Below are 24,337 nucleotides of genomic sequence, written 5' to 3' on the forward strand. Positions count from 1 at the left end.
TTCTTTTATTTTATATTTCATGTTTTTACTAATAACTACTGCATGTTGGTATTGAGATGTCAGATTACTATTGCCCTAAAATGACTGTTTGGTGCTTCAAAGAACAAATCAACAGAAGTGTATCTTTCCCAAAACGCCTTACAAGAAAATTATCACCTGTCTGTTTCCTTTCACTAGACATATCTAGATCTGAACTTAATAGGATTAAAGAGCAGTTAATGCTGTAACAACCCAAGTTACAGGAAAGTTGTAACAAATTATTTCATGATACTGCAAAATTTTAACCATACATACACATCCCACACATACACATCTTACCACAATTGGTGACATCTACTGTAACTGTCTTCCAGTGGACCCATTTCCAGTATTAAGCATTACCCAGTGTAACTTTTCTATAATGAATCCATTTTCTTATATAAATGTTTTCCACTGCTTTTAACAATTTCCATTGTAACTCCTTGTCAGTGCAACTTTCAGTGTAACCATTTTCCAGTGTAATCATTTTTCAGTGCAAACATTTTCCAGTGTAACCTTTTCCAGTGTAGCTATTTTCCAGTGTACCCATTTTCCTGTGTAACTGTTTCCAGTGAAAGCGTTTCCAACGTAACTCTTTGTAAATGCAACACTTTCCAGCATAAATATTTTCTACTATGACTGTTTCCAAAGCCTCATTTTTTCAGTCAATTCATTTTCTAGAGTAACTTTAGTATCATAATCATTTTCCTGTTATTGTGGCTCAATGATACCACCTTCAACATCTGACATCATGATGACATGTGACTTAAAAGCCTAATGGCTCAAGACAGCAAGGATAAAATATGGAAATGAGTATTTAACATCACGAATTTAAGTGTCTTATTCATTTCCACAAGTCACTATAAAATAATTACACTGCAAATTAATATACAGAAATTACACTGAAAATCAGTTACATTAGAAGACTGTTATCCTGCAAAATTATTATACTTGAAATGGTTACACTGGAAAGCGGTTACACTAGAAATATTATACTGAAAAACAGTTACAAACGAAATATTTATAAAGAAAAATTTTGTACTAGCAAAATAGTTTGGAAATGGTTATGCTGAAAGTGGTTGCATTGAAAATCCGCTACATTCGAAAATTATTGCACCAGAAAATTTTTACATTGGGGATGGTTACATCTGAAAATGTTTACCCTGGGAAATTATTATAGTGGAAGCAGCTACACTGGAATGTGGTTACAATGGAAAACACACTGGAATACATTTTACAGAAAATGTTTATACTGAAAAATGCTTGCACTGGAAAATAGCTGCACTGGAAAATGGTTAAATAACAGAAATGTTACACTGGAAAACTACTGCACAGGAAAATGCTTACACTAGAAAATGCTTAAAGTGACAAATGATTACACAGGGAAATGGTTACACTGGGAATAGGTAATGGTTACATCTGATGATAGCTACACTGGGAAATCGTTACACTAGTAATGGTTAAAATTTAACCATAATAAACCTGATTTAATGAGATAATGGTTACCTCTGAAAGTAATTACACTGGCAAATTATTACAGTAGAAAACATCTAAAGGTGGAAAATGGTTGCAATGGAAAACTGTTAGACTAGAAAACTGTTTTCCAGGAAAATGCTTATACTGTAAAATACTTACAAAGGAAAGTGTTTACATAGGGAATGGTTACACTGGAATACATTTTCTCTGGAAAATACTTCCCCTGAAAAATCCTCTGCTGGAAAATGGTTACAATGGCTGTACTGGAAAATGGTTGAAGTGTTGAAATGCTTACAACAGAAATTGTTGACAGCGGATAATGTATATATGTGGCATGGTTACACTAGGTAATAATTTCAATGAAAAATGGCTACACCTCCAAATCGTTACAGTGGAAAACAGCTACACTGGAAAAAGGTACATTACGAATTACTTAAACTGGAAAATAGTTATAGTTGAAATGGATAAACTGGAAAATGGTTACAGAGGGAAATGGTTACACTAGAATGTAGATGCACTGGAAAGTGGTTATACTGTGTAAGGATAATTATAAAATTGTTATACTGTAAAACTGTAACTCTGGAATATGGTTGCTCACGAAAATTCTTCTACAGGAAACTGATTATACTGGAAAATTGTTCAGGTGGAAAATCAAAGAAGGCGAAAATGGTTTCATTGGAAACTGATTACTCTAGATAATGGTTCAAATTGGAAAATGGTACTCTCGAAAATGGTTACACTGGAAAATGGGTACACTCGCGGAAGGGTATACTGGGTATGGTTACACTAGGTAATGGTTACACTGGAAAATTGTTACACTGGCAAATTAGTTGAGTTGAAAACAGCTATAAACTGCAAAATGGTTACAATTGAAAATTGTAACACTGAAAACCTATTACACAGAAAAATGCTCACACTCGAAAATTCTTACACTGCAAAATGCTTACAATGGAAACTCGGAAATGGTTACACTGGAAAATGGTCAAAATGGAAAACTGTTACACTGGTAAAAGCTTCCATCGGAATCTGCTTAACACTAGAAAATGTTTGCAATGTGAAATGGTTACAGAGGAAAATGGTCACAGTGGAAAATGGTTACAGTGGAAAGTAGTTACAGTGAAAATTATCTACAGTCGGAAAATGTTACACAGAAAATTATGAAACTGGGAAATAGATTCACTGGAAAACAATTAGCTACACTGTATTATGCTTTAATTCCAAGGTAAGAATACAGATGCCTTACAAGTTGTCTATTTAATGACTTGCAGGGACAAAAAAGTTGATTTTAAGTATCTCCTGAAAGTACCAAAAGAGTTTAAAATTTTAAAATACTGTTCATTGAGGGATATAATCTTACGTGAAGGTTCAACGAAGTGAGGCAAGTTTGTAGTTACACACTATAAACATGTCTTGAGGCAGTGTAACGCACTTCGTGCAAATACCCAGAGTATATTCACACAGTATTTGAGATTGAGAGCACCTAGTGACTTGCAAAAAGTTTTATATATCATTTCAAATCTTTACGAAACTTATCGTCTCTCATCCTGCACAAAACGGTGTTCATGCAGTACATCTACCTCGTCAGGTCTAATCATGAAATTAATTTCTTCTTTACTACTAACTGTGTACCCAACATATTTCGCAGATGGAGTCCACGTATAGCACTGAGGGTGTATGGAAAACTATGTCATCATACGACACATTGTCGGAAAGAAATGGCTGTCACAAATACTATGATGGTCGAAAAACTAGGCTTTTCTTAAAACAGAGCACAAATAGTCGAGAACATACTCAAACATTGTCTCATAATGACAGCGGTTACTATCACCCAACAAACTTTAAACATTTTTTCTAACCTGTCCTAAATTTCTTCGCGACTGAATCTACATCAAGAATCCGTAAGCCACATGATGGTATGTGGTGGAGGGAACTTTTGGCGTCACTGATGAATCCTCCCGTCCACACCATGTTTCATATGCGAATGGCGTGTGTTAAGAATGATTGCCTGTAGACCTTTCTACCATCTCAAATTTCTCTAGTTTTCTCATTGTCATTTCGCGAGACGTATGTGAAAGGAAGTGGTATGTTGTCCGACGCTGCCCGGAATATAGTGTGTAGTAATGTCAATTACAAACCTCTCCGTGATGCGTATAGCCTCTCTTGTAGCATCTGCCAGTGGAGGCTCACGAGCAGCTCTGTAACGCTCGAACAGGACCGTAGAGGATTCCATTTAAACCAGCGCCACAGTGGCGGTCAGCTGAGGGCCAACAACCAATGTATTGCAGCTGATGAATAAAAGCTGGTATTCTGTCATCAGTAATCATCCCTGTACACAACCCCACCATCCTCTTCCTCACGTCCAGTAGAGAACCCACGTTCGAATCCCTTGACGGGCAGTGGAGTCCCGTGCCTGTTTAGGGAAATGACGGATCATCTACATATAACAGAAACAAATGGTCACCACAACAGTCAGGTTTATTATCGTAACCATTAACATAAGAGTTACCCACTGACATAAAAGAATGAACATTTAAGAACGGGAGAAGTGATTACAGTTGTAAAATTTAATCTTGGCACCCCTGGATAAACGCTATAAAAGAATAGTTACGAAAGCAATTCCAGGATATGACCAATGACTGTCAGAGAATTTAGTTGATTGCAAATGGAACACACAGAAATAGGAACGAGAACAAGAAAGCTCACCGAAATGCACAATGCCAGCAACCAGCTCGCTGCGAAATGCTCAAACTGTACAACTGGCTCCTCCATATGTGCTCACTGTACAAGTGGGGACACCTTACCAAACTAGTGTAACTAGTGTAGCGTCAAAGCTGCAGTCAATTGTGGTACTGGCTGTAGCCTTTGAGTTCGGCCCTCTCTTCGTCCTCACTCCTGGAATGGAGACAATCTCTTGTGTGACAGCAATGCTCATGTCATCAGTCGTCAACTGGCAGGATTTTAGTAGAAAGGTTAAACAAGCTGTCACTTTTGCGTCTTTCGAAATTGTTAACCAGTGCTGCAGTGGCGCAAAGATAAAACTGGGAGACGTCTCCCATTCCATGATACGATTCTGAAGCTGACAAATGAGGAAGATCCCACGTAGACACGCATGAATAAGCGGGCTCTCTATGATAACTAACGTCACGAATCAATTGAATCAATGGAAGGTCTTGTTTTAGTCATTTAAACAGAACTTTATTTTGTAGCGTGGTTGCCGGGACATCAGTGTTTCACACACTGATCTGTGGGAGGCGTCACCTACCTACAGTTTTATCCTTCTAAAAGGACTGCTTGAACAATGTTGCATTTTCTTCGGCAGATGCCTGTCCTGTTAACCGCCCAGAGTGCGTGGGATTGATCGGGGAGGCAATGGAACCTGAACGCTGCGGTGGCTACCTGAGCTCGAGAATCGGCCCTTTCGCCAGCTACAGATGGTTCAAATGGGTCTGAGCACTGTGGGACAAAACATCTGGGGTCATCAGTGCCCTAGAACTGAGAGCTGCTTAAACCTAACTAACCTAAGGACATCACACACATCCACGCCCAAGGCAGGTTTCGAACCTGCGACCGTTGCGCCTAGAAACGCTCGGCCACTCTGGTCGGCTCGATAGCTGCCTTGCAGCCTCCAAATTCTTCAGTCCTCTACCGTAGTGAAAGAGAAGGGAAATGAAGGCCGTTAATAGGCAGTGACTGATGATTATGAGTATGGTGTGCAATTGTGGAGCAGTGTAAAACAACAATTAAATTGTTAAAGTGAACAGCTCATAATATGCTGAAATACGTTGCATGACATTTTAAGAAAAACCCGCCACGTAACATTACACCCCGGTGAGAATAATATGAGTGCCGATGAAAGTATTGTAAGATCCATCAGCAGCAAAAGTTCATGAAGGACATTTGTAAATAGGTATAAGTACTATTTTTGTTTTCCCACAAATTCGTAGATGGCTAGTTTACATGTTACAATTCATTGGTCCATCCACACTCATGACATTAGAACACCAAACCACTCCCTCCATTTAACCACATTATAATACATAGAATATTATGTTGAACAAGGAGAATATCAATAATAGAAACACATATGTAATAAAACATATCCCTCCAAAATCAACAAGTTACAACCATCAAAAAATTATACTACACTGGTTGTATTGTATGGTTGTGTATCAGAACAAATTTGAAAAAGCATTGCATGCATATACAAAACAAATGAAAATGTAAAAGTGGCTCTAAAGTTTACCCTAAATTCTCACCGAATGAAAATTTAAAAGTGACTACTAACGCTTACCCTAAATTCTCATGCATTTCTACTACAGTATTGACTATGTGAAGTACATATCGGTAAATGAGTATCGTATTTGTGACATCAGTTTAGGCAGTCTCAAGGATAAATGACGAAAATATAACACATTCTCACCTTAAATATGAGAAATTTACAAGTGCTCACAATCTGTGACACCGCTGTTGTTATATGTTAGAATTAATACGTGAGTGACGAAGTAAAATATTACATCTCAACAGTAATCAGTTTTGCAGAACTGCTCATGCAGTGCATTAAAATTAGTGAATAAATGTTTCTCAGCCATAATGGTCAGCTTTTAAGATTGTCCCTGAAAAGTTCAGAAAAAATTACAAAACTCAAACCAACAGTCACTTCACAGGCCTCGAGCAATACACTGTTTGTCACCAGGATGCTTTCTACAGAGGGTTCCACACACACACACACACACACACACACACACACACACACACACACACACTGAAATTAACTGCACATTTTACATTTTTGGAGCCAGTAGCTAACTAATGGGCTGCTCTCTATCAGGACGGATTGTTATCCCTATATGCGGTAAGAATTGCATTGACTTGCAAGCAGATGTTATCTTCAGTGGATTAACAGTGAATTATGCTCCAGTAAACCTCTCAAAAACTTCTTTAAAATGCTAAATGTGCTCACCCACCGAACTGGTATAAATGACCAAGTCATCCGAATAGTGGTACACAAATTTATATTCTACATCGGAGAAAATCCCATCGAGCAATTGGGATAGTACTGCGGCACCCACAGACAGACGAAAAGGTACGCTTTTAAATTCATGGATGTTCCATTCGGTCGTAAACTCCATAATGCGTTTAGAATTTTTTGCTTGGGCAGTGTGACTGGACTAGTTAAATTCTGTAACCAACCGAATAAGACTGTAGATCGTAAAATCATCTTTCTATTTAAATACCGATAACCAAATATTGTTCGATATTTTCCATTTGACTTGAGTACCAAAGATATGCGAGCCGTGAATGGAGACTTGGAAGCTGAAGAATTCCCTGTTGTAGCACCTGTTATATTAATTCTTTCATTATCTTCATCCTAGGATTGGAGAAACGATGTGCGGGTCTTTGAACCGGAATATCATCTTATTATTAAAGATTATATACGATCAATGAAGCAACCCCTAATTTGTCCAAAGGTCTGAAAATTCTGAACGTAAGCTTGTTATTTCCATCTGCGTCTCAGGATATAAGTGCTCCAACTGTACATCTGAGCCCTCTTCTCTCTTCCCTTCTTCTCCTCGAACTCGTCCAATATTTATTGGCTATTACGTTGCCACATACTCCCTAATGATCGCAAAAGAGGAAACTTTCTTTTAGCCTGAAACTGAACGAAATCTTTTGACTGACCAGCCAGTCAGAAGACTAATCCTATGAGTAACGTCTGCCACTACAATACTATTAGTAGCCAGCTTGTCAACAACGCGCATTCTCACTTTCGAAGTAAAATCTTTTAACCTAAGCTTCACGAACACTACCCTTTTTAACTTTACGTTAGACTGATTGACAGCGTTGTATGTGTACCATCTGATGTCATTCCCTCTAATTAACGAAGTCCCTTTTTTCACAAAAATTAAACATAATATGTTGCAGAAATGGCACCCCCTGAATCTAACAATGTGCGAAAAGCAAGTTGCCGTTAATGGCGGCACGCACAAATGGTACGTTTTGTAGGCCACGTGTCATCCTCGTGCAGATGGCCTTGTGCTCCTCCCTTTTTTCTTGCAGCAGTTGTCTGGAGCTCTGGACCCCTTACCGTTTGTCGCAGTTCCTCCTTATGTGTCCCACTTCGTTACAGTACCGACACCGCCGGCCGTGGTGGCCGAGTGGTTCTAAGCGCTTCAGTCTGGAACCGCGCGACTGCTGCGGTCGCAGGTTCGAATCCTGCCTCGTGCATGGATGTGTTTGATGTCCTTAGGTTAGTTAGGTTTAAGTAGTTCTAAGTTCTAGGGGACTGATGACCTCAGATGTTAAGTCCCATAGTGCTCAGAGCCATTTTGAATACCGACACCTTACCCCTTCCTACCTTTAAGATATGCACATCCTATGTATCGACCACTCTAGCTAGCTTTTGGAACTCCACAACGAAAATCAGAAATCTAACAACTTCCCCAACCGAATCCAATGATAAATCATCTCATTCCTCCAATCATCCATGCATTGGGTTCTGTATGTCGGCAAATGGTTTATCTGACTTCACACGCTCCTGTACAAGACGACAGACTACCCAGTTATGCAAGTCTAAGGCTCCAAGATCTCCACTTACGGTTTATCATACATATGGATCACAATGTTCAGTGTGTCTGTCATACTGGGGCCACCCTGGAGACGCCCCACGGGGTATCGTACAGTCTCTTCCGAAACATAGGCGACTCATAGAGGCAACAGCCCAGTCGCTGAAGGCGAGAGCGTCCATCGGTCATGTGTGACGGCTCAGAAGTAGTTAACTTTCCTCTTCATTCCACACACATGCCCGTCTCCAGTCACGTGACCCACTCCTCATCTCTGTGTCAGTGATGGTGTTGTGGGGTGGTGCCAACCTCTGTAACGGTGACTGTGTCGTTTTTTTGTAAACACACCGCGAAGCTACGTCTGACAGGTACATTGAAACTTTTGAAACATACATAAACTATTCAGTCACTGATGGTACCTCAGGTAATACAAACTGTAGTGTCATTAGAATGAAATTTTCAATCTACAGAGGAGTGTGCGCTGATATGAAACTTCCTGGCCGATTAAAATTGTGTGCAGAACCGAGTTTCGAACTCCGGATCTTTACCTTCCTCGAAAAAGTACAGCCAAACACGAATATGTATTAATCATTAAGTCAAATCACTGAACATAACGTAGTTATATCAGTATATTCCTATTTCTTACATCTGTGCAGTGGGGTCTGACCGCATTGCCATCCGCACCGCCCCCAATAGTCAGCCCGCACGCTATTCGTTTGTTTCCTTTGTCTACTGTTTTCTTGTACAGAGAACTTTTGATACAAAGCGTTATAAATACGGATTATTCGCTGAATAGGAAGCTAGTTCACTTTCAGAAGCAGACTGAAGAATGAATTTATCAGGAAGAACAGGCGCACAAAATTCATCATTTAAGGAAGAAACCGAAAATTTCAACTTTTTTATTTCATAAGATGTCACTGTCTTGTATATACGTACACTCAGCTTAAATAAAACTTTCTTAAGCGTTGCATGTGACTTGATTATTTTGATGTACTCAGTTCTTTTTACTTGCGGTAAAAGTAAAGGTAGCTCAAGATAGCCTTAGCGCCCACTCCCTGAGGTTTTTCTGTATCCTCTACTGCACCTTTTGTGATAGGTACATAGACAGTTGTTTACACGCCCTTTAGAATCGTAAAATATCGGCGAGCACGAAGTGAAGGTTTCAGTGTGAATACTGATATTGTATTCGGTATTCCCAGTCTAGTAATGCATGTCTGTAGCTACTGATCACTCAGATAATAAACATTATCTTTGTTTGTCCCACTAAAGAGCGGAAACAGTGATTATAATTTATGTCGTCTTGGATTTACTGATTAATATATTTTGATTTACAATGTAAAATTCTTGCCTGGAGTACTATTTTCTTTCGAAGATTAGGACTTCATTTGTGTATAACAGTGCTATTAGCACATGAATTGTTAGTTCCCTCTCTTGGTTTTCTACCACAGTTCTAGTTCTTTCATTTAGGTGTTCGTTGCGCTGTATTTTTTGCTGAATATGTCCTCCCGTTGTATTTCATCTGATTCGTTGTGGCAGGAATTGATTGTTGAGGAGTCGACTCTTCAATTTTTGTGCAAGTTGCAATAATTTTCAAAATTTTTTACATCCTGGAAAGAAAGCATTATATCATGACCCTCTGCCTGTTACGACCTGTGTATTTTATTATTTTCGTGATTTTGTGATTGTTATATTTTTTTCTCCACTCAAAAGTCTATTTCACGCTGTTGTACGATTACATTCAATGTTATTTATTACGAATTCTTGTGACACTATGTGTGATGTTTATATTTTCGTGTCATGGGTACGGGCGATTCATTGCAGCCATTTTGGTATTCAGTTTGAGCTGCATTTTCGGGGTCATTATGATATCATTGGTCAGATCGATACATCGAATCTAAAACTCTTGTTTATCCGTCAATGATGTTTGCAGCTGTGTGGCATCTATTACTCTGATGTGAACATGATGAAACCAAAAAGAATTAAATTCAGTTTAAATAGAGAAAACAACTCTGACACATTAAAGTTAAATGATAAACCCCTACATTGTATAAGAAACACAAAATAAGTAAGGAATAATGAAGAAGGACAAGTGATATGTAATAAACAAACGAAGACTGAAACAAAGATGATAATGCGCAACAGCCAGTTGTTTGTTATTATTATTTACGACTGCTATTTACACTCAGTTTTTTGCTGTAGGATTGTTTCCTGAGAAGTAAAAGCAGAAAAAATGGGCACGCTCGTGATATTGCAGGCAGGGCGCATTAAAATACTAACGAAAAGTTCTAACGCCTTAACTGTGATTAAATATTTAAAACAGTCATGTGAGTTCATCTACCTATCTGTTGTGCACTCGAATACATTAATTTATAGAGGGATCAAGGCCTACGTCTTTAACAGTGGATGCTAAAAATTACAGAGTTGCTCTGTTGCTCAGTGTGCCGTTTAATAAAAGACGAAAGAATTAATGCAGCAGTGTTACTTTGTCACATACGTCACGAAAGTAATGATTTTTGCAGGAAAATCGTACACTCAAGGAGCAGATACTAATATCTCGCAGTCTCCCTCAGCTCGACATCTCAGCTGTCCTAGCAGATCCAGGATTTCAGAGCTGCAGCAGGGAAGACTTGACGATGTAGCAACGATGCATCAGCTTAATCGTAGTCCCTGGATCCGCTGCACGTGCGTGGACAGTAGCAAGTATGGAGAAACTCAACGGTACGTTATTATCTTTTTGGATTATTAGACTAATTAGTTCCACGTATGAACAAACATTGTACGTTAGGTAAAGCCGATTGAGGCACTGCATGCGTATAGTCTCTGGCATCAGTTTGGGAAGAATAGGTGTTTATGCCGGTCGAAGAATTTCTTGTTTTTAAGATCTGGAATTACCAGGCTCTTATCTTGAGCCTTTGTTGTCCTCTTTAAACATATATGTATGGATTCATATGGTATATGTATGGTTTTTACATATGACCGATTTTCGTATTCTTTAAGTTGAAAGTCCTATGTCAGGGACAGAATATCCTTAGACGGCCAAGTTTTTTATTGTAATATTAATACATGTTTCCAACTCCTATACATTAACTCACTTCGTGGAATTCCAAAACGTGAGGCGGAATGCGAAAGGGGATCTCTTGTCGAAGTAGTAAAATTTTCAATACAAGAAAAGTATTCAATAACGTTTAAAACTTCCATCTTCTTTTTTAGTATGAAAATAGTTTGGTTAATTCTGCAATATATATAAAAAGTTGTTTGAATACAACAGTAGTAAATAATATCATTAAGAGCACTCGAGTCAGTTCTGTATGAACTGTCCTCTTGTCGGTATGGGGAAATAACACTTACTTGACAAGAGGCTGTGGCTGAAAATCTCGCAGCTGTGTATATTGCCGATATCCAGTAGTTCGTAACATAGAATAAAAATAATAACACTTTGCCTAAAGAAAAAGCGCAGGTTACACTAATTTTCATTAATTTGGGGCCACTTTACCTTATTTTGCGCTGCAGTGCGCTACAGGTCTGAAGGGGTTAACTACATAATATGTAATGTTAATTTAAAAACATCTGTGCCATTTAGCGAAGAACATTTTAATGGTAATATATGTGCAGAATTTGTTTCTTAAATATGTTATTGAAATTTGTTTCTGAAATTTGTCAAAATACACAATGGTAATAAAGTGAAACATTTAAACACGTTATCTCAAAACATCTCTTTTACACGATTCACTAACAATTGCCACCTAGAATAACTCCAAAAGTATGATAGTAGCTGAAAAGTTTGTTGGACAAATGTTGCATGGAACAACGGGGGCCTTATATAACGATTGCTTTTTTTGTTGCTAGGTGTGGTGGCTTCGGACATATGAAGGTCAACTTCGTTCTTTTAAGTGGAATGTTACACTTAAATACTTATTTTCTGATAGCGGCTATCGAGACGAATCCAAATGTGTGTAATTCTAAGATCTTTGAAGGTTAATGAAGTTCAAAAAGGTGGCATGGACTTCCATTTACTGAAGGCGTTCGAAGTGATGACCATTGGTATCAGTCCAGAGGTGCAATCTTATTATCATGAATTGTGTGGTATTCCTTATCACTTCGGCAATTATCGAAGCACATGCTGTGACATTTCTCCCTGGCATATCGTACAAATAGCAAATATTCGCCGAATGCTGCATATCGATTTAACGTGCCATTGACACGTAAACACCAGTCGACGGTTTCGCAATACAACACTAATAGGAACGGGAAGACTAGTATCTTCGAATCAAACGAATGTGAATGATGTATTCCTTCGAAGAACAAGTCGATATGTTTCTCATTACGGAGAATGCCAAGGAAATTCAGTGAAAGCTAGAGACTTCTACCCTGAAAGATATCCTCAACGTACTTACCCTCCACGTCGAACATTTAAATATGTGTATGATAAATTGAGAACTACTGGATCTTTAACGCATCGGAAACATATGCGGCAAAGTAAAGTTACTAACCAGGAAACTGTAATTCGTACTCTTGCCACTGTGGTTCGAGATCCTTGTGTTAGTTCGCTTCATATTGCAAGGGAATGTGGCATGAGCCAAAGTAGTGGTGTTCGCGTTCTGCATCGCCATAAATATCATCCTTACCATATCAGTCTCCACCAAGAATTAACTGGTACGGATTGTATGTTTCGCATTGAGTTCTGTCGATGGGTTTAACTTCAGATTCAGAAGGATACCACATTTATTAATTTGATTCTGTTAGCTGACGGGACTACATTCACGAACCATAGAAATGATAATTTGCATAACATGCGTTAATGGGCAACTGAAAAGCCATGTTGGCTGCGGCAAGTTACACAGCAAAAACCGTGGTCGTTGAATTTATGGTATGGGATTCTGGAGGACAGAATTATAGGCCCATATTTCATCGAAGGAAATGTTAATGGTAGGAAGTACACCACATTCCACCACGGAACATTACGTCTGTTATTGGAAGAAATATCTTTAGGAACAAGGAGCAGAATGAGGTATCAACACGATGTGTGTACGGCACATTTTTCACTAATGGCTAGAAATGAGTAGCAGAGACAATTCCCAAATCGTTGCATTGGGCGCGGAAGAGATGGGTCGTGGCCGGCTCCTTCACCAAACTTGACGCCTGTGTATTTTTTCTTGTAGGGATTCGTGAAAGACACTGTTTATAAAGACGTTCCAATTTTGTGCCGATGTGAAAAGAATATCACTCGATCCATGATAAGAAGATTGCAGCACTGCATTGATACCAAGTCATCACTTCGAACTCCTTCTGTAAATGGACGTTCATACCACCTTTTTGACCTTCGATGACCTTCAAAGTCCTTATTGTTACACGTCATTGGATTCGTATTGATAGTGGCTGAGTACCGAACTGTACCATCAGATTTTAATAAACCTAGTTGACCTTCATATCTCTGAAGCGACCCCACCTAGCAACAAAAAGCCTACGTTATATTATGGCATCCGTTTTCCCATGCAACTTTTGTCCAACGAACTTTTCAGCTCCTATCATAGTCTCGGAGTTATTCTTGGTGCCAATAGTTAGTGCCTCACCCTGTATGTAATATTCAGTCTGTCGTAACTCAGTCAAATTCAGGGTTGGAAATTATTTCTTTTACAGTGTGTTCAGAATTTAATGATAAACGTAAAAATTGCAATAACTCAAAATCGAAAATTTTCGACAAGAGGTCCCTTTTCGCTAACCGTCCGACATACGTTTCTTGTTCCTTGTAATTTTTCCTCCAAGCTATTCTTCAACGTGTGTATGGCGGCTTAGTTGTCAGTACACAGTTCTCTCGGTCGATTCAAACCCGAAATTCCAGAATCTTATCCAAAGCGCCGAATGCAATACATAGCTGATAGGACAGACGGTGCCACGGTATTCTGCTTCAGCTGGTGAAGTTGTCACAAGTCGTTCCCTTCTACCGAATCAGGCAGTGGGTCATCCTCTTGTGGTAAGAACTCCACTTGTCCAGAGTCTAGCTGTGGTATCGCCTTCATAACCAGAAGAAGCCCAGGCAAGCATTGTTTAGCCTCCATGGAAGAACATACTTCAATTCATAGCTTAATTCTTCCGACACTTTGTGAGTCTGTGGTTTCGTTAGTATGTTAGCTAGTTGACTTGATCTTCCGACATTTTTCAAATTTATAGTCGTTTTATTGTATTGCTGAAGATACTTTCGTTGGATTTAATTGTGTTTCTTGCTCCTTGTGATTCTATCTTGATATGTATTCGTTAATGAATGTATAGCAGCTTCTCTCAGTTGATTCACACCTGAAATTACAAGTCTGTGTCAAAGACATCGTAAGTTAGTGCGGATGGGTAGGAAGATCAAACCTGTAATGTTCGGATACAGTATAACTTGTGTCCTCTTTGACACAGTCAAATCGTTTAAATATCTGGGCGTAAAGTTGCAGAGCGTACTGTGGCGAAAGAAACATATGAAACCTGTGGTAGGGAAGGAGAATGGTCGATTTCGGTTTATTGTGAGAATTTGTGGAAAGAGTGATTTACCTGTAAAAGAAACAGCGTATAGGACGCTAGTGCTACCTATTCCTGAGTGCTGCTCGAGTGTTTGGGAACCGTACCTGGTCCGAATCAAGGACGACATCGAAGCAATTTAGAGGCGGCCTTCTGGATTTGTTACAGTTAGGTTCGAACAACATCCAAGTGTTACACAGATGCTTCGGGAACTTAAACGGGAATCCCTGGAGGGAGTGTGACTTTCTCTTCGCGAAACACCATTGAGAAAATTTAGACAACCGACATTTGAAGATGACTGTAGACCGATGCTACTGCCGCCAAAGTATATTGCACGTAAGGAACACGAAGATACTTGAAATTAGGGCTCATACGGGGAAGTACAGGCAATCGTTTTTCACTTGCTCTGTTGGCGAATGCAACTTGACGAGAAATGACAAGTAGTGATACAGTGTTACCTGTTCCACGCACCTTACGGTGAATTACGGAGTATCTATGGGTGGCTCTGAGCACTATGGGACTTAACATCTATGGTCATCAGTCCCCTAGAACTTAGAACTACTTAAACCTAACTAACCTAAGGACAGCACACACAGAAATGACAAGTAGTGATACAGTGTTACCTGTTCCACGCACCGTACGGTGAATTACGGTGTATCTATGGGTGGCTCTGAGCACTATGGGACTTAACATCTATGGTCATCAGTCCCCTAGAACTTAGAACTACTTAAACCTAACTAACCTAAGGACAGCACACAACACCCAGCCATCACGAGGCAGAGAAAATCACTGACCCCGCCGGGAATCGAACCCGGGAACCCGGGCGTGGGAAGTGAGAACGCTACCGCACGACCACGAGATGCGGGCACGGAGTATCTATGTAGCTATAGATGAATATCCAAGTTATAGGGATATATCGTAGGGGGAGACCAAGAGATGAATACACTAAGCATATTCAGAAGGATGTAGGTTGCAGTAGGTACTGGGAGATGAAGAAGCTTACACAGGATAGAGTAGCATTGAGAGCTGGAGCAAACCTGTCTCAGGACTGAAGACCACAACAACAACAACAAAAACAACAACAGATGCATCGAAGAGAGGGTAGCTCGGTATCCTGCTGTTGAAGTTGTTAAAGGACGCTCCTTTCGAGCATACCAGAAAACGGGTTCCTCTCGCTCCACTGGTGGAGCATCTGGTCGGGATATCACCTCGGTAATCATAATAAGAATATGCAAGGAGAGTTGAGCCTCTATCAAACAGTGTACCACAGTTCCTAATTCTTTTAGACATTGAAAAATGTTTTAATTGTTTTCCAGTGACTAACCACTGGTTTACTGGTGCTTGGAAATGATATTGTTACAAGGTACAGTAGACTTCCAATAGCTTCTGGATAGTGATGTTCTTCCAAATGGTTCATCACTGGCAAGGCTATGCGATGCTGCCTTTAAAAATAATAGCTCGATGCGATTATAGGGTCGAGTCGCATACATCTGCTTTCATGCAGAGCAGCTAACTCGCTGCAAATATCAATCTCTAGCTGTGATCCAACAATCAAATAGTATGTGCATTAGGTAAAATCGCGAATTAATGAAATACACTGGCATGTGAAGTTAAATATAAATGAATTATTTATAAAAATGGTGCTATTCTGACTTATTCAACTGGTATAGACGCCAGAGAATTATGTTGAGTAATGTATATTCATTAAAGAAAATGTCAAATAAAATGAAGATGGTCCTACGGAATTCAGTTAATATAAAGGCGGAAAATAATCTTAACAAATTGAAATAAATTTGTGTTGAGAGTGTTACATGTATAGTATCAGAATCCCCAAGCTAATCAGTCATCCGCAACGCCCGGAAACTGAAGATCATTTTGTGATAACAATACACGAAATATTCACCTGCTCAAAACAGTTCAGTGTTCAACTTGATTATTAATGATTTAACACACGTGAGATAACGAGTGCTGGCCGGTGTGGCCGATCGGTTCTAGGTGCTTCAGTCTGGAACCGCGTGACCGCTACGGTCGCAGGTTCAAATCCTGCTTCGAGCATGGATGTGTGTGATGTCCTTAAGTTAGTTAGGTTTAAGTAGTTCTAAACTCTAGGGGTCTGATGACCTCAGATAGTCTAAAAAATTGGCTCTGAGCACTATGGGACTTAACAGCTATGGTCATCAGTCCCCTAGAACTTAGAACTACTTAAACCTAACTAACCTAAGGACAGCACACAACACCCAGCCATCACGAGGCAGAGAAAATCCCTGACCCCGCCGGGAATCGAACCCGGGAACCCGGGCGTGGGAAGCGAGAACGCTACCGCACGACCACGAGATGCGGGCTCAGATAGTCTCATAGTGCTCAGAGTCATCTGAAACTTTTTTTTTTTTTTTGAGATAACGAGTAGAAACTCATAATCTGCCTAGGCTCAATTTCGCAATGCTGTAGGAGAAAGACTACTGCAGCGGCCGCTCATCACCTGGATCTACACGATCAAATGTCACGTGATACCACAAACAGGTCTGTTTACTTCAAGAACTGGGCACAATACGACTTCTTCGAGATCCAAACGAAAACCGTTCCCTTGAGCATCACTTGAAAAAGGGTTCTTCACTTGACCCTTTCCTGGTTTTCCATTGGTTCAATGTAATCAGCAGCAATAATGTTCTACGGACATGATTTAACTCGACCATTTCCTAAATAAAACGAACAAATTACTATACTTAAATAAAGAAATGTTACACACTTTCGATCAAACTCAGACCATCAACAAGAAATATAAATAAAGATTTATACATACATAAATAATCCATCATTCTTGCGCAACTCTTCTCACTTTAAATGTGGGTCCCAAACACAAGAGAATTATTTAAGAATGGGTCGCACTAGTGTCCTATATGTGGTCTCCTTTACAGATGAACCACACGGTCTTGAAATACTTCCAAGTGACCAAGGTCGACCATTCGTCTTCCCTACAACAGTCCTTACATGATCGATCCGTTTCACGTCGCTTTGCAGCGTTACGCCTAGATATTCAATCCAGTTGACTGTGTCCAGCAGAATACTACTAATGCGGTTTTCGAAAAATTTGTGTATATTATTCTAATCATCTGCGCTAATCGACATTTTTCGATATGTAGAGATAATTCTCATTCATCACACAAACTAGAATTTTTTTCCAAGTCACCCTGTATCCTTTGGTCACTCTACGACGACGCCTTCCCCTACACCCCAGCATCATTAGGAAGCAGTAGCAGATTGCTGCTCAATCGGACTGCCAGACCATTTATCTACTATATATAGAAAAAAGCAGCGGTCCTATATTACTTCCCTGGGACACTCCTTATGATACCTTTGTCTCTGATGAACATTTGCCGTCGAGGACGACCTGCTGGGTTCTGCTGCTAGGAAGTCCTCGGGTCGGTCAAAATGTTTGTGAAGTCATTCCTTATGCTCGGACCTTAACAGCTTGCAATGGGCACATACCGTGTCAAATGCTTCCACGCCCACAGCAAACGCATCTAACAGCTTTATAGAGTCAAAGTGGAATCGCGTTGCGGTCGCATGCTGCAGAACTCCAATTCCAATGTGCACGGCGTGTTACGAGACGCCTGTGCCTGCAGAAGTCTACGTAACATATTTAAGTGGTTAACGTTGCATGATCGCAGCTTAATTAAGTGCGAGACACGCTGTTGGAAATGTGAAATGCTGGTACATTTTTAAACGGTATAAACACCAGAATCTCGAACGCTAGCATGCAAACGTGCATGGATTGTGTTGAAATGGTAATTGATGTCGGTTTGTGGAATGGATTTCCATCCCTGTCGCACTTGGTCGGTCACTACAGGGACCGTCAATGGTGTTTGTGGATGGCACGGGAGTCGTCCGATTACATCGCATATGCGCCCGATTTGAGACAGGTCAGGTGGTCGAGGAGACCAAGGCAACATGTCGACACTCTGCAGAGAATGTTGGGCTGCAGCCGCAGTACTTGGGTATGTGTTTTCCTGTTGGTGGAGTGCTATTCACGAATGGCAGCGGCCGGCCGGAATTGTCGAGCGGTTCTACGCACTACAGTCTAGAACAGCGTGACCGCTACGGTCGCAGGTTCGAATCCTGCCTCGGGCATGGATGTGTGTGATGTCCTTAGGTTAGTTAGCTTTAAGTAGTTCTAAGTTCTAGGGGACTGATGACCTTAGAAGTTAAGTCCCATAGTGCTCAGAGCCATTTGAACCATTTTGAACCAAGAATGGCAGCACAACAGGCATAATAACATGACTGACGTACAGATGTGCGCACAGGGTGCGTCGGACAACCACGAGAGTGCATCTGCTCTCATACAGAATCACACCGCAGGCCCTAACTCCAGGTGTAGACTGGTCTCTAGCACGAGACAGTTGGTTGCAGGTCCTCAAAAGGACCAATACACAGCCAAAACTTACACCGAGGCAGAAAAAGCTTTCATCAGAAAACCCCACATATCTCCATCTTGCCCTTCATTTACCTCTTGCTTGACCCCGCTAAATTGCAGGGCCTGCGTTCTGCGTATGCACGCTACAGGGCGACTGGTTCGGAGTCGTCAGTCAAGTAACCAATTTGCAACAGTTCGTTGTGTCAGTCTGGTGCCAACTGCTGCTCAGATTGCTACTGCAGTTGATGTACGACGCGCCAGAGCCATACGCTGTACCGACGTTCTCCCCTCTCGCTCTCGGTAGTGCCACGTGGCCTTCAGGAGCCTCGTCTTCTTGCAGCCGCACGTTCTCATGACCACCACAGCCAGCAATCATGTAGAGTAGCTGCATTTCTGCCAAGCCTTTCTGTAATATCACAGAAGAAACATCCAGCTTCTCGTAGCTCTAGTACATCATCTTGATCAAACTCAGTAAGGTGCTGGTAATGACGTCTTTTTCGCCTTAAAGGCATTTTTGACTAACAACAACTCACAACGTCCAGTCTCAAAATAACGCTCACGACGGTTACAGTGAGTGTTTGAATCGAATCTGATTTAAACTCCCCTAGTGGCGCTGGTAGCACCACTCTTACGCGACTGGCGTGAAATTTGAATAGAGGTGTTCACAAACGAAAGATGGAGGGGATGGTCGGAAAGGGGTTGGGGGCAGGAGATGGACAGACGGTGGGGGAGGAGGAGATGGACGCAGAGAGAGGGGGGAGTAGATGGACTTAAAGGAGGGGAGGAGGAGATGTTGAGACCAGCAAGGAACCTATGGACAGAGGGAAAGGAGCAGATATGTAGTGGGAGGAACCTAAGGATAGTGAGAGAGAGACAGAGGGAACCACGAGATGGATTAATAGATGACTGGAATTAAAATATACCCGCACAACGCTGGTACATTCTCTATACTCGTAGAGCTGACGTTCTTAAAGGGATAATTCGACAGCATATTGGTTTCCACCACACTGTAGGCTGCGTATCTGGAAGAGGCGGTAGTGCGGTGAACAGTTATTTATGACAAACGTGTAGCAGCTGCTCTTTCGGGTAAGCCAGTCATAAAATATACGCCGAACGACGTGGGACGGTATAATTTTTGTTTCACCTTTCACCGTTGTCGAATAAAAACTGCCGTCATCTTCATCTCGCTTCCTTTTTCCAGTCTCGCTTAGCTGGAAATGAAGAAGTGTGTTTATCGTCGAAATGAACAGACCAGTGTGATAATTGGTCTTCGAGGATTTTCTAGTCGCATACCAGTGAGAGATGGAAACAGACGGAAGATGTTTGGTTCTAAAACTTCCTGACAGGTTAAAATTGTGTGCTGAACCGAGACTCCAATTCGGGACCTTTTCCTTTCACGGGCAAGTGCTTTAACGACAGAGCACTTGCCCGCAAAGGCAAACGTCCAGAGTTCGAGTCGCTTTCCGGCACACAATTTTAATCTGATAAGAAGTTTCATATTAGCACACACTCCGCTGCAGAGTGAAAATCTCATCTTGAGTTCTGTGCGGTGAAAGAATTATCGAGGGCGAAAGGTTATTTTAATCGTATGGTGATTTTGTCTTCTAATACTGAAAGAACAGTTAGAGTATCTTAGTCTGTTTCCTAAAGAACCCGTGCTGTAGCACAGCCAGGACCATAGCCGCAGGTAGGGTGGCTTCACTGATATCTAGGAGCAGCAAAGTGCAAATTAGTCACATGGTACTATTACGTTTGCTATTGCGAACTGGAAGATGCGAGTAAAGAAGTAGTGCTGGTATCATCCGATTTCCTAAGTGAGTCTGGTGGTATGATCCATTTCGTTAATCTGGTCGGTTCACAGTTTTATGCAACTAAATAATGTAATCTTGAACTATGTACTTCACTCGTCACTATTGTTGGATAAATGCAGTACGTCACTTGCAATGCGTTTTCTCTAATATACCCGACGCTTCGTGCAATACACTTGGGAAACATCGAATCCTATTTGTCAATCAGAAATGCAGCAACTTCTGCCTCTAAGGAATGGTGTAGCATTTCTTTCCGGTTGACGTTTGTTAGAAAAGTGATTTGTCTTATTCTGCACCAGTAATCAGTACGTAAAGAAGACCTGTGAGGCTGTAGAGTATGGAATTTTGACAATAGTAAACAATGCGAAATATGTAATTCAGCAGAATAGGTGACACAATTTTGCTGATTCACAGTCCAATCTCGATGATCGTGTAGGCACTGAAATCGTAATCCATGATGTTACCGGGTCACAATGGGAACAAGTACTGGTAGACGTTGGGGTGTCGTTGTGTTGTTTACCTTAGCCCAAGATGTCATAGTTCTATGAGTGGTGACCTACAAAAAAGGAAGCATCTCATAACGTAACGCAAATTTATTTAAAAGAGGTGGTGGTATCCCACAGAGGTAGGTGAAATAATAATTAATATGGGTTGCCCAATCAAGCGTGAAAATATGCGTACCACGCCAAGCATATGGATATATTAAATAGAAGTAGAGTGTCGAATGATTAGAGTGATTAAGTTGGTTAAGGGTACGAGTTTACAGGAATGAGATTAGTTAAAATATGTTATATTCGGTCGTGCAACTCAGTGGTACGGTACGGTGTGCAAGCAGGTCGGTGGACCGTCGAGTTAAGCAACGTGAGGAACAGTTAAATTATAACGAAAGATAGACCGTTAGCTGCTTACAGGCGTTGATAAATATCAACAGGGACACTAAAAATGTGTGTCCCGACCGAGAGCTGCAAGATCAACAGTGATATTTGTACAGATACCAGCTTCATGAAGAACAGTGTGTCACTGACCAGCGGAGGATGTGACAAGAAGCAGCTCGCAGTACGCCAGAGGGTCAACACGAAGGCCGTTAATCGGGTCAGTTACGGTAGCTGAGCAACAACAGAATCTTCCACCAAGCTACCGGGGAGGAAGAACCACAAACAACAGCGGCAGAAAGCCGTATTTAAGGACCGGCGACCAGCTTGTCATTATCGACTGTCGTGGGGCATTGGAGTGACGCAGAGCTCGGGCCACTCGGCGCCCCCGTCAGTTCGGAGTCGTCACTGTCTTCGCAGTCATCATAACAATCACCATTGTGAACCGGGTCGTCTGCTAGGAGGCGCCAGAGTGACGCCACAGCTGTAGTCATCCCCGTCACTATCGTCGGATACCGGCAGCAGGCAGCCACTTGTAACGATTGTCATCGCCTGAGGTGCGTTGTGGTAACTCACCGTTGCTATCGTCCTGGGATGCTTGCTGCCTCCACATATACTGTGACTGGGGCCGGAGCCGGGGACCCTGGTCGGCCAATGTCAGACAGACGCCGACGGGAATGGTCGCTGAGACAGGGCACTGACCTACCCACTGCCGCCTCCGCCACGCCCTCCAGCTGCGATCATAGCAGAGGCCCGCGTCCCGTGGTTCCAGTCGCCGCGGCCGCGGTATGCTCGAGCAAGACCGTAGCGGATTCCAGTTAAGCCAGCACAGCTACAGTCCGTAGCAGCGGGCGTGGGTGTGAAAGTCTGACGTTCACCTGAGGGCCAACAACCAATGTATTGCAGTTGATCAATGAATGTTGCTATTTCGTCATCAGGAATTTTCCGTGGACACACTCCCAACATCCTCTAAGTCACGCCCAGCAGAAAAACCACGTTCGAATCCGTTGACGGGCAATAGAGTCTCTTGTCTGTTTATGGAAACGAGGATCATCTACGTACAACAGAAACATATGGCCATCACAGTAGTCAGGTTTATTATCGTAAACATTAACATATGACTCACCCACTGACACAAAACAATGAACTTTTAAGAACGGGATATGGAATTACAGTCGTAAAATTTAATCTTGACAGAGGTGGATGTTCGCGACTAAAGCGTAGTTAAGAAAGCAATTCGCGGGTAAGAGAATTTAGTTGTTCGCAAAAACAACACAATAAAATAGTAGCGATCACAAGACAGCTAAGCAAAATATACAATGCAAGGAACTACCTCACTGCAAAACGTTAAAACTGTACAACTGGCTCCTGAAGAGGAAGAATAAGTTCGCAATCCTACTGCATGAGTCTTTGTATTGAAGGCTCATCTTACCAAACTGGTGGAACTATTGTAGAGTGAAAGCTGCAGTCCGTGGTGGTGCTGGCAGTACCAATATTGTAGTGGGACAAAGAAGAAACAGGAAGACTTCTCCCATTCCATGATGCGATTCTGGAGCTGACAAATGAGTGACCTTCCACGTAGACACGCATAAAAACGCGCAATCTATGAAAACTAAGGCCACGAAACTATGGAAAGACTGTTTTAGACATTTAAACAGATCATTATTCTGTAGCGTGCTTGCTGCGACATCGGTGCTACACACATTGACCTCTGGGAAACGACATCTGGCTAATGTTTCACCCTTCTAAAATGACTGTTTGAACAAAGTTGTATTTTATTTGGCAGTTGCCTATCCTGAGAACCGTCCAGAGTGCGTGGGATTGATCGAAGAGGCGAGGGAAACTGAATTCTGCGGTGCCTACGTGAGCCTGAGACTCGGCCATGGCGACACTGATCGTTCGTTTTAAGAAAACTGTGTTTCTCCAGCTAGCTTGTAGCCACTAAATTCTGCAGTCCTTTCCCATAGTGTAAGAGGAGGGAAATGAGGGTAGTAAATAGCAGTAACTGATGATTCTGAGTTCTGCAGTTGTGGAGCAGTGTAAGGTAACAACAACATCGATAAAGTGAACATCATATCATCATCATCAGTTATCTGCTATATTAGCAGGTCCTTTGCCTCTCCATTTTCTGCGATCCATTGCTTCCTTCTTAAGGCTGCTGTATGTTGTACCGTCCATCATGTCATCCAGTATCTGGAATCTCTTCCTTCCTCGCTTCCTTTTCCCTTCTACATAACCTTCTAAAACTGTTTGTATCAGTCCATCATTCTTTCTTAATATATGCCCAATCCAATTTCTTTTTCTTCTCTTAATTACATCTAGTAACTGTCTTTTATCTCCCACTCTTCTCAGTACCTCTTCATTTTTTACTCTGTCCATCCAACTTATTCTTTCCATCTTCCGCCATGTCCAGATCTCAAAAGCCTCCAGCCTTTCACTGTCTTTTTTCCTCATAGTCCAGGTTTCAGCGCCATATAGAAGAACACTCCATACAAGACATTTTATGAGACTCTTTCTGAGTTCTCTGTCCAGACCGCTGCAGAAGATTCTCGTTTTCTTACAAAACGCCTCTTTTGCCATTGCTATCCTTGTTTTAATTTCTGTGGTGCACTTCCAGTCGGTGTCTATCCTGCTTCCAAGATACTTAAAATTTTGCACCTGTTCTAGTGTTTCTCCAATCAGCACAATTTTTAT

Source organism: Schistocerca cancellata, chromosome 5 (assembly GCF_023864275.1).
Source record: "Schistocerca cancellata isolate TAMUIC-IGC-003103 chromosome 5, iqSchCanc2.1, whole genome shotgun sequence".
Lineage (NCBI taxonomy): Eukaryota > Metazoa > Arthropoda > Insecta > Orthoptera > Acrididae > Schistocerca > Schistocerca cancellata.